This window comes from Otolemur garnettii, unplaced genomic scaffold, assembly GCF_000181295.1.
Source record: "Otolemur garnettii isolate 467f Iridium unplaced genomic scaffold, OtoGar3 scaffold00199, whole genome shotgun sequence".
Lineage (NCBI taxonomy): Eukaryota > Metazoa > Chordata > Mammalia > Primates > Galagidae > Otolemur > Otolemur garnettii.
The window spans coordinates 1,402,744-1,409,970 of record NW_003852594.1 but is presented as its reverse complement, the minus strand read 5'-3'; the positions used below and the strand labels follow the sequence as shown (position 1 = coordinate 1,409,970).

The 7,227-nt window shown below is 37.7% G+C and overlaps 1 non-coding gene across 1 annotated transcript; it reads right to left on the bottom strand.

Annotated features, from left to right (window-relative positions):
* Positions 1-6,502: 6,502 nt before the first annotated feature.
* On the bottom strand, positions 6,503-6,666 carry LOC111721899. Its single transcript, XR_002770892.1, has one exon. It is a non-coding gene; the product is annotated as a U1 spliceosomal RNA (small nuclear RNA).
* Positions 6,667-7,227: the final 561 nt, after the last annotated feature.

The window sequence follows — 7,227 nt, the reverse complement described above, 5'->3', positions numbered from 1 at the left end:
AAAAAAAAAAAAAAAAAAAAGTACATATATTGCTTGAAAAGCTATAAATAGCTCAAAAAACAGAAAATGGTTCCCTTAACTTCTGGAAAACAGAACATAGAAAGAATCAATGATATTTTAAACAAAAAGTCATAACAAATTAGTCCATTTCCATGTAACTGATTTCTGTTCTGTTTGAAGCTAGGTTAGTAATACTTATAGACATGTTAATTTTCCAATGAAAGTTCTAAAAATTTGTTTTTAGTCTGAAGTTATTCAATTTTTAAAGACATCAGGAATTTGAATTCAAGAGAATCTGTTGGCCTCTTTTAATATTTTTTTCTTTTTTTTTGGAAAAAATTTAGACTTAGTTACAAATAAATTCTTTTTCTTTTTTTTTTTTTGAGATGGATTGAAATTATTACCAAAAATATATGTTAGGACAGACCAATGTCTTATAATATTGGAATATACATATAATTATAGTTCACACAAAATTAATTATCATTTCATATTTGACAAAGTTTTCTATACAAATAAGTCTAATTTGTTTTCCTCAGGTTCAGAACCTGTCAGCCTCAGTGCATGTGGTCTGTGCCATAACCACTGTACTACAAGCACCAAGTTTCAAATTTAGAGTTTTTATTTTGGAAGATTTGTTAAATATCAAAGGCTTAAAACATTTGTTTAAACAAGATTACAAGTCAAAAGATTTTAAAGAAAATGCATAGTCAACTGGATTACATGTAAACTTCTTCACAAAATCTCTTTCATGAGCTTCATTCAACCTGCATAGATAGTCTACAAACATCCTAAATATTCTTTAACTTTTGCCCTGCCTTTTATTTTCTTGAACAACCATTCTGCTTCAGGAAAAATTTATTACATAAGATTCTCTCTTTACACAATACTGTTTTTCTTTCTGTCTAATTTTCCTTATTTTAAAAACTCACTTTTCATAAAATAGCATTACAGTTAACCGTTCACTTGCCAAACTGATAATTGGAAGTTTTAAAAGGTAAGAATCTTTCTCTTTGACAAAGACTCAGTTTTTTTCAACAATTTAAATAACCAAGTTATTACATTTTACAAATGAGAGACATTTTATGAAATATAACATTAATACAGGATTTTTTCACTCTGGTTTAGACAGGGAATCTTTATTTTTCAGGCTCAGGTAAGCTCAGAAATCAGGTTTCTATTTCTAGGCACAGACACATTGCAGGCCCTTTGAGCCCTAGTAAGGTTATGAATAAAGCAGTCTTGGACATTTTGGATGGCTTCACCTTGACTAAGGATTACACACATCCTCTACCCAGACAAAAATTGCTGTAAAGAGCTAAAAACCTTGTCTAGGGTGAGAGGTTGTATTTATTCATTTGCTAGAATACCCATTCAGTTTGTAAAGGTATTTTTTTATCTACTAAGTTTTGGCTAAAATATCTCTTAGGGCCAATTATTTATCCTTAGACAAAGGACACATGCAGGAAACCTCTGATCTGGGGCTCCTCCCCTCTTCCAGAGGCTGTTCATCTTGGGGACGTGTTACTGATATGGACACAGCCTTGCAAAGCACAAGATTTACACTCTCTCTCCAAGAATTTCAAGGGCCATGCATAGCTTACCAGAATGCCTGAACTACAACACTTTACAAGGAACAGCCACTCTACCCATAGCTCTGGCATTTTCCACTCTCTCTGCATGTCCCTCAGTTTAACAAAATCTCATTTTATTACTGATCTGTGGCCTTCAGGCTCAATTCTCAAATTTCTGAGACTAAAGATTCACTGAAGAAATTCCAATAATAAAACTAAAACACCTGGAACTTTTGCCCTTTAGTTCAGAGGTGGAATTACAATAGTAGGTTTATTGTCAGAGCCTGCTCTTTTCTTGCATGTCCATTCCTCTATTGGTAAACTTCTATCACAGAGGACCACTGTGGGACCTCCTCGTTACTCTGCTGAAGCCCTCATCTCCATGTAATCAGCCTGGAGGGCACTTAAGGAATCTCCAGTCAGAGTGTTGTGGGACACTCCTATCAGGGAACCAAAGTGTTGCAGAAAAACAGTGAATTAAAATAGACAGACACTTATACCAACAATATAGAGGAAGGAACCCTTAATTGTTGTTAAGAATTCAGATGTCTTAGGCATAAAATGCTGAGTTCTAGTGAACTCTTTTTAAATTCTCTTATATCCTTTTTTTGTTTTTTCCTCTTCAGTTCAATATCAGCTATATAATTATAGCTACAGATGTGAGAAACCAGGGTGAGGTTGTTAGTTACAGAGGTTTTTTTGTGTGTAGTTTGTTCTTATCTTTAGAGGAGTTCCTCACAGCTGCCTGCTGCTTTCTCAAGATTACTAAGAAGTATATTGTTATTTATTTCAGTCAGTTTCTAAGCACTTACATACACACATTTTAACTTATTTCTTAATCTGGGTATCTTTGATTTTTCACGAGAATTGCTATTTAAGACAGAATCAGTGGGAAAACAGAAGGGGTAAGTCTCTGGGATTTTTATACGGTTTAAGAGTGTTTTCACTTCCTGCAATAGAGACCTCCTTAGATTAGGAAAAAGAGAGGACTTCATGTTGATGGCTAGTAGCTCTGATAGAATTCTTCTCAAGTAACAGAAAAAGGAGGGGCCCAAAGTCTGGGGTATGGATGATGGGGTATCAAAGAGTTAGGGGGACACAGAATTAGAACTAGCTGGGAAAAATTCTCCAGATATGGACAGAAGCATGAACAAGGTCACCACAAAGAGATAAAAACAAGTCAGGGATATATGCTCTCCAGTGGACCAGTTCAGAGGGGCTGCACTACCAATCCCAATACCAGTAATAAGGGTGAAGAGACCAATAATTGCTAGGCCAAAGGTGCACCAGGTGGTGAGGGGTGTAGGACACATAAGAGCAAGTAGGTAAATAAAGCAATTTCAGAAGAAGCAAAGTTTTAAAGGGTCCCTTGAAGGAAAAGATCTGTAATCCACTCACAAATATCTCCAGAACTGTTTGTTTTGGGCCAAGAACAATCCTCTAATAAACACTGAACAAATGACACAAAATGACAAGACAGACACAGGCTCGACATGAACAAGGTCTAATAGTCCACACTTACTCTCACACTCATGTATTCTCAGAATCAGAACCAGAACACACTCTTATACACTTTTAACAGGCCTGTGAGTGATCTAACACCTCAGGAGTTGATTGGACCCCTGCTTCTATTTTAATGATGTTTCTGGTGACAGGTGTTGACATACATTTCTGGGAGTACCTGACAGGTTAGTAGGGCTGAAGTTCCCTACTGGTTGGGTTGTTCTACCGACACATGTCTCCAAGAGCTTCAGACCAGCTAATGGCCTGGCAATCCAGGGTCCCTGTCCAAAGTTTCTGTCTCTTTGGCCTTCCCTTAGAGGTTCTTAAGGGCTCTACATAAACTATAACAAATGAATTTGACAGACAGTTATGTTGCTTCACAGCAATCCACAACAAATAAGCACAACAAAAATACCATTAACGTTTAATTAATGTCTACAGACACTAGTCAAAAATAGATGTTAAAGTGGCTTACCTCTGGAGGTGGATTCACAGGTGAATTTACTGCCAAGTGGCTGCTGTTTTAAAAAAGTAAAGAGGATTGTTTTGTTTTGTTTTTCTTTAGTTTCAAATGAGTAATTGACCTTGGGTCTTCACCTTATCTCAAGGCTATTTGTAACATAGAAATCACATTTTTTAGCAGGCAAAAAGTTAGGCAAAAAGTTTTAACAAACTTTGTATTAACTCTTTAATTGCCAGAAAAAGAGGATCCCAATGCAGGTGGGTAATTTACACCACAGTGTCAAGATAAAAAATGAGGAAGTACAAAGGGGCCTTGTAAGAAAGATAGAAGCCAGTAAGCACAGCACATTGCCAAGCAAACCAATATTTTAGAGCAACACTGTACAGTAAAAGTCTGATTCCCACCCAGAAAGTGATCTAAAGCTGAAAAATCAAATACAAAATAACTGACAAGTTTTAATTCACAGGGAGTGTGTAAAGTGGTTTCACTCACTCACTCATACAAAATGCAGAACATACAAAAGACATACATACCAAAATCAGCCCAGTTGACTGCCAAAACCAGAACAACTCAACAGAAGACTGCAAATACAGAACAGGACTAGCTTGCAAATCCGAACAGTCCAAATGACTGCTAATACCAGAACAGTCTAATAAAGGACTGCAAGCCAGTGAGACAGGGAGACGTCTTCCCTCTGCCTTGGATTCTTTTAAACACAGAACACCTCGAGGACAACACAGAACACCTCAGGGACAGGGAGACATCTCTCCCTTGCAAACAGGCATCTCAGGCTGCATCCAGCCTAGCCTATTGTTCCCCCTCAGATTCTCTAGAGATCCATAGAAATCCACAGATATCCACTGGCTTACTGAATCAAACATTTTGGGAGCCTATGCCTTTAATTCACGCATCAAAGAACTCTGGGGTGGGGAAACTCCCAGAGGCCTTCCCCTGGAGCTGTGGGGGTGGTGGTGGGCTCAGGTGGGGGTCTGATGAATTTCCCTGGGGCCTCCAGAAAAATGTAGTGACTTATACAGCTGAGAAGGAGATATGGACCTCACTTCAATGCAATTAATTAATAGAAATTTATTATACCTGCACAGGGGTTGTTGCCTTTAAGAAGCAAACGACCCTGAATGACAGATCAAATGGTTCTTTTTAGCCTATTTCTGCATCACAGCAAGCAAGCAAAGGAACATAGGCTGAATCATTGAGATTAGCTTTATGCATGGGGGTGTTATGTAGTATAAGGGGAGAGGCGAGGGCTATGTCAAGTCTCTCCTCCCTACATACTATCTTATCTTCAAGTTTCTCATCAAGCCTCTCCTCCCTATGTACATTCTTATCCTCAAGTTTCTCAGAACTTTTCTTCCCACCATTGAGGGGGCTGGGACAGATAGACTCAAAAGAAGTTTCCTTTCAAGGGTAGGGGGGCTTGATTATCACAGTCCATACAATAAGTGTGGCTTTATAATATTACTTGAAGTCAAGTAATTTAAGTTCTCCAACTTTGGTCTTCATTTTGAAATTAAATGAGGTAAGTGCAGGTATAAAAAGACATATGAGAGATATCTGGAAATGGGAATGATCTATATCATGAGCGTGATGGTCAATACCTGAACTTAATCATGTGATAAGATGTTCAGATTTAAGTATTAGAACTAAACATTTGATGTTGGAATTTCTTCTTCCTTAGGTCTTTGGTTTCAGTGATTCAAAGAATGATTCCATGGACCACAGATCAGTGGTACAACAGGACTTATTTTACAGAAAAGAATACAGAGAAAAAGCACCAGAGCTCCTGGCAGAAGGAAAAACCCAAGTGGGAAAAAATCTCTCTCTGCCTGGGTTCTTTGTCTAGGGGTACATATAGTTGCATGGGTCCTCTGTAGTTACATTAGACCAGAACTTGGTAAGAAATGAATGGATACAATCCCTTCTGCTGGGGTAAGATAAAGGAATGTATTAATGAATACACTCAAGATGAATAAGTGCATTAATGAATGGATGCAGTCCCTTCCGCTGGGGTAAGATAAAGGAATACATTAATGAATGGCTAGAGTTCATTCATGAAATTGGCCAGGCCTAGGAAACTTACATGAAATTGACCAGGTCAAGGAAATGAGGGGTCCCCTGAATGTGAAATGTCCCCCCTTGGGACTGTAACATGCTCACAGGGAGTAGTGCAGCCATAGGAGGGCTCTCTAAGTCCAAGGGAGGTTCTGGGGGTAGCACCGGCAGCAGCATGGCCTATATCCTGGTCTCCCTCAACTAACTAGGGACCCGCAGGCTTTCACCCAGCTGGCCCCTCTCTGTCTCACTTGCTTCTCCAGTGCTCGCCTCCCCTCACCTATGGCACCATCACCCTCCGGAGACAGAGATGCAGAAGGTGTGGCAGGTCCTCCTTGGTGGCTGGCACTGACCAAGCCCAGGTACACCCTCTCTGCAGCACATTAACTCTCTGTCTCTTCCTCCCTTTCCTCCCCATTCTCCCCTCACTTTCTCTCACACATGTACACACATACATACAAGTAAAACTGGGGAAATAATGATCAGTGAATTCTATCAGTGTCAATATCCAGGTTGTGGTATTGTTCTATAAAACAATTACTATTGAAAACTCCAAAAGTTTCTGTGAGAGCTCCATATGTGCACACACACACACACATACATTTATATCTTTTTTTTTTTACACATTTATATCTTGATAGTGGTTTTTAAGATTCTTAAAAAACATCTGATATTTTATGCTTGATTTAATAAGTGAGCATGGTTGCTAAAGTAAAAAAAAAAAAAATTGACATAAAATGCTTTTAATTTATCCTTCACAATTAATATTAAACATTTGTTAGAAAGTATCCCTTATGTTTTCTGTAGACAAACCAGTCTGATTTCTTAGACTTTACAAATATGTTTTGATGTAGCTGAGGAAAAAAGTTTTTCTTTTTTTTTAAAACAGGATCAGGGGAGAGCATGAACACAGTCCCCGACTACCACAAATTATGCAGTCAAGTTTCCCATATTTGGGGAAATTGCAGGGGTTAGTTCCTCCAGAGTGCAATGGATAAGCCATGTCCTGGGAAAACCACCTTTGTGATCATAGTATCTCCCCTCCCAGGTAAATGCATCCTCTTAAATAATTTAGCATGCATATTTGTCTATTTCATATTTTTATCTTAACAAATTTTAAATACAGATGGCATTTTAAAATATAAAACTTAAAACTCACATAAATTAATGATATATTATATACTTTTATACTTCAGATTCTTTACAATTTCCCTTAATCTAAAAAATCTCATTGTTATTTCCTTAAAGCAAAATTATCATGGCTTCTTTTTGCTGCTATTCTATCTTTTTTGCTCTAGTGTATGCCACATGTCCCTAGACTACTAAGGCATTCAAGTATTTAAATTGCAAACATTTATTTACCTGCTATTCTGGACCTCTCTACTGATAGCCTCTTAGGGGGAGTCATGTTTTCATAACTCACACAATCTTGCATGTAATAGGTCTTTTGCTAAGTTTTGATTAATGAATAACTGAAAGCATGTATGAATGAGAATCAATTTCTGTCCTCAGCCTACTGGGTTTGTGTAAGTTTTTATGAATTCTAAATCGAATTAGAATTGTCATAGGGGAGTGAAGGAATTATCTTTTTGTAGTAGAGTGTATATAGAAGTGAAG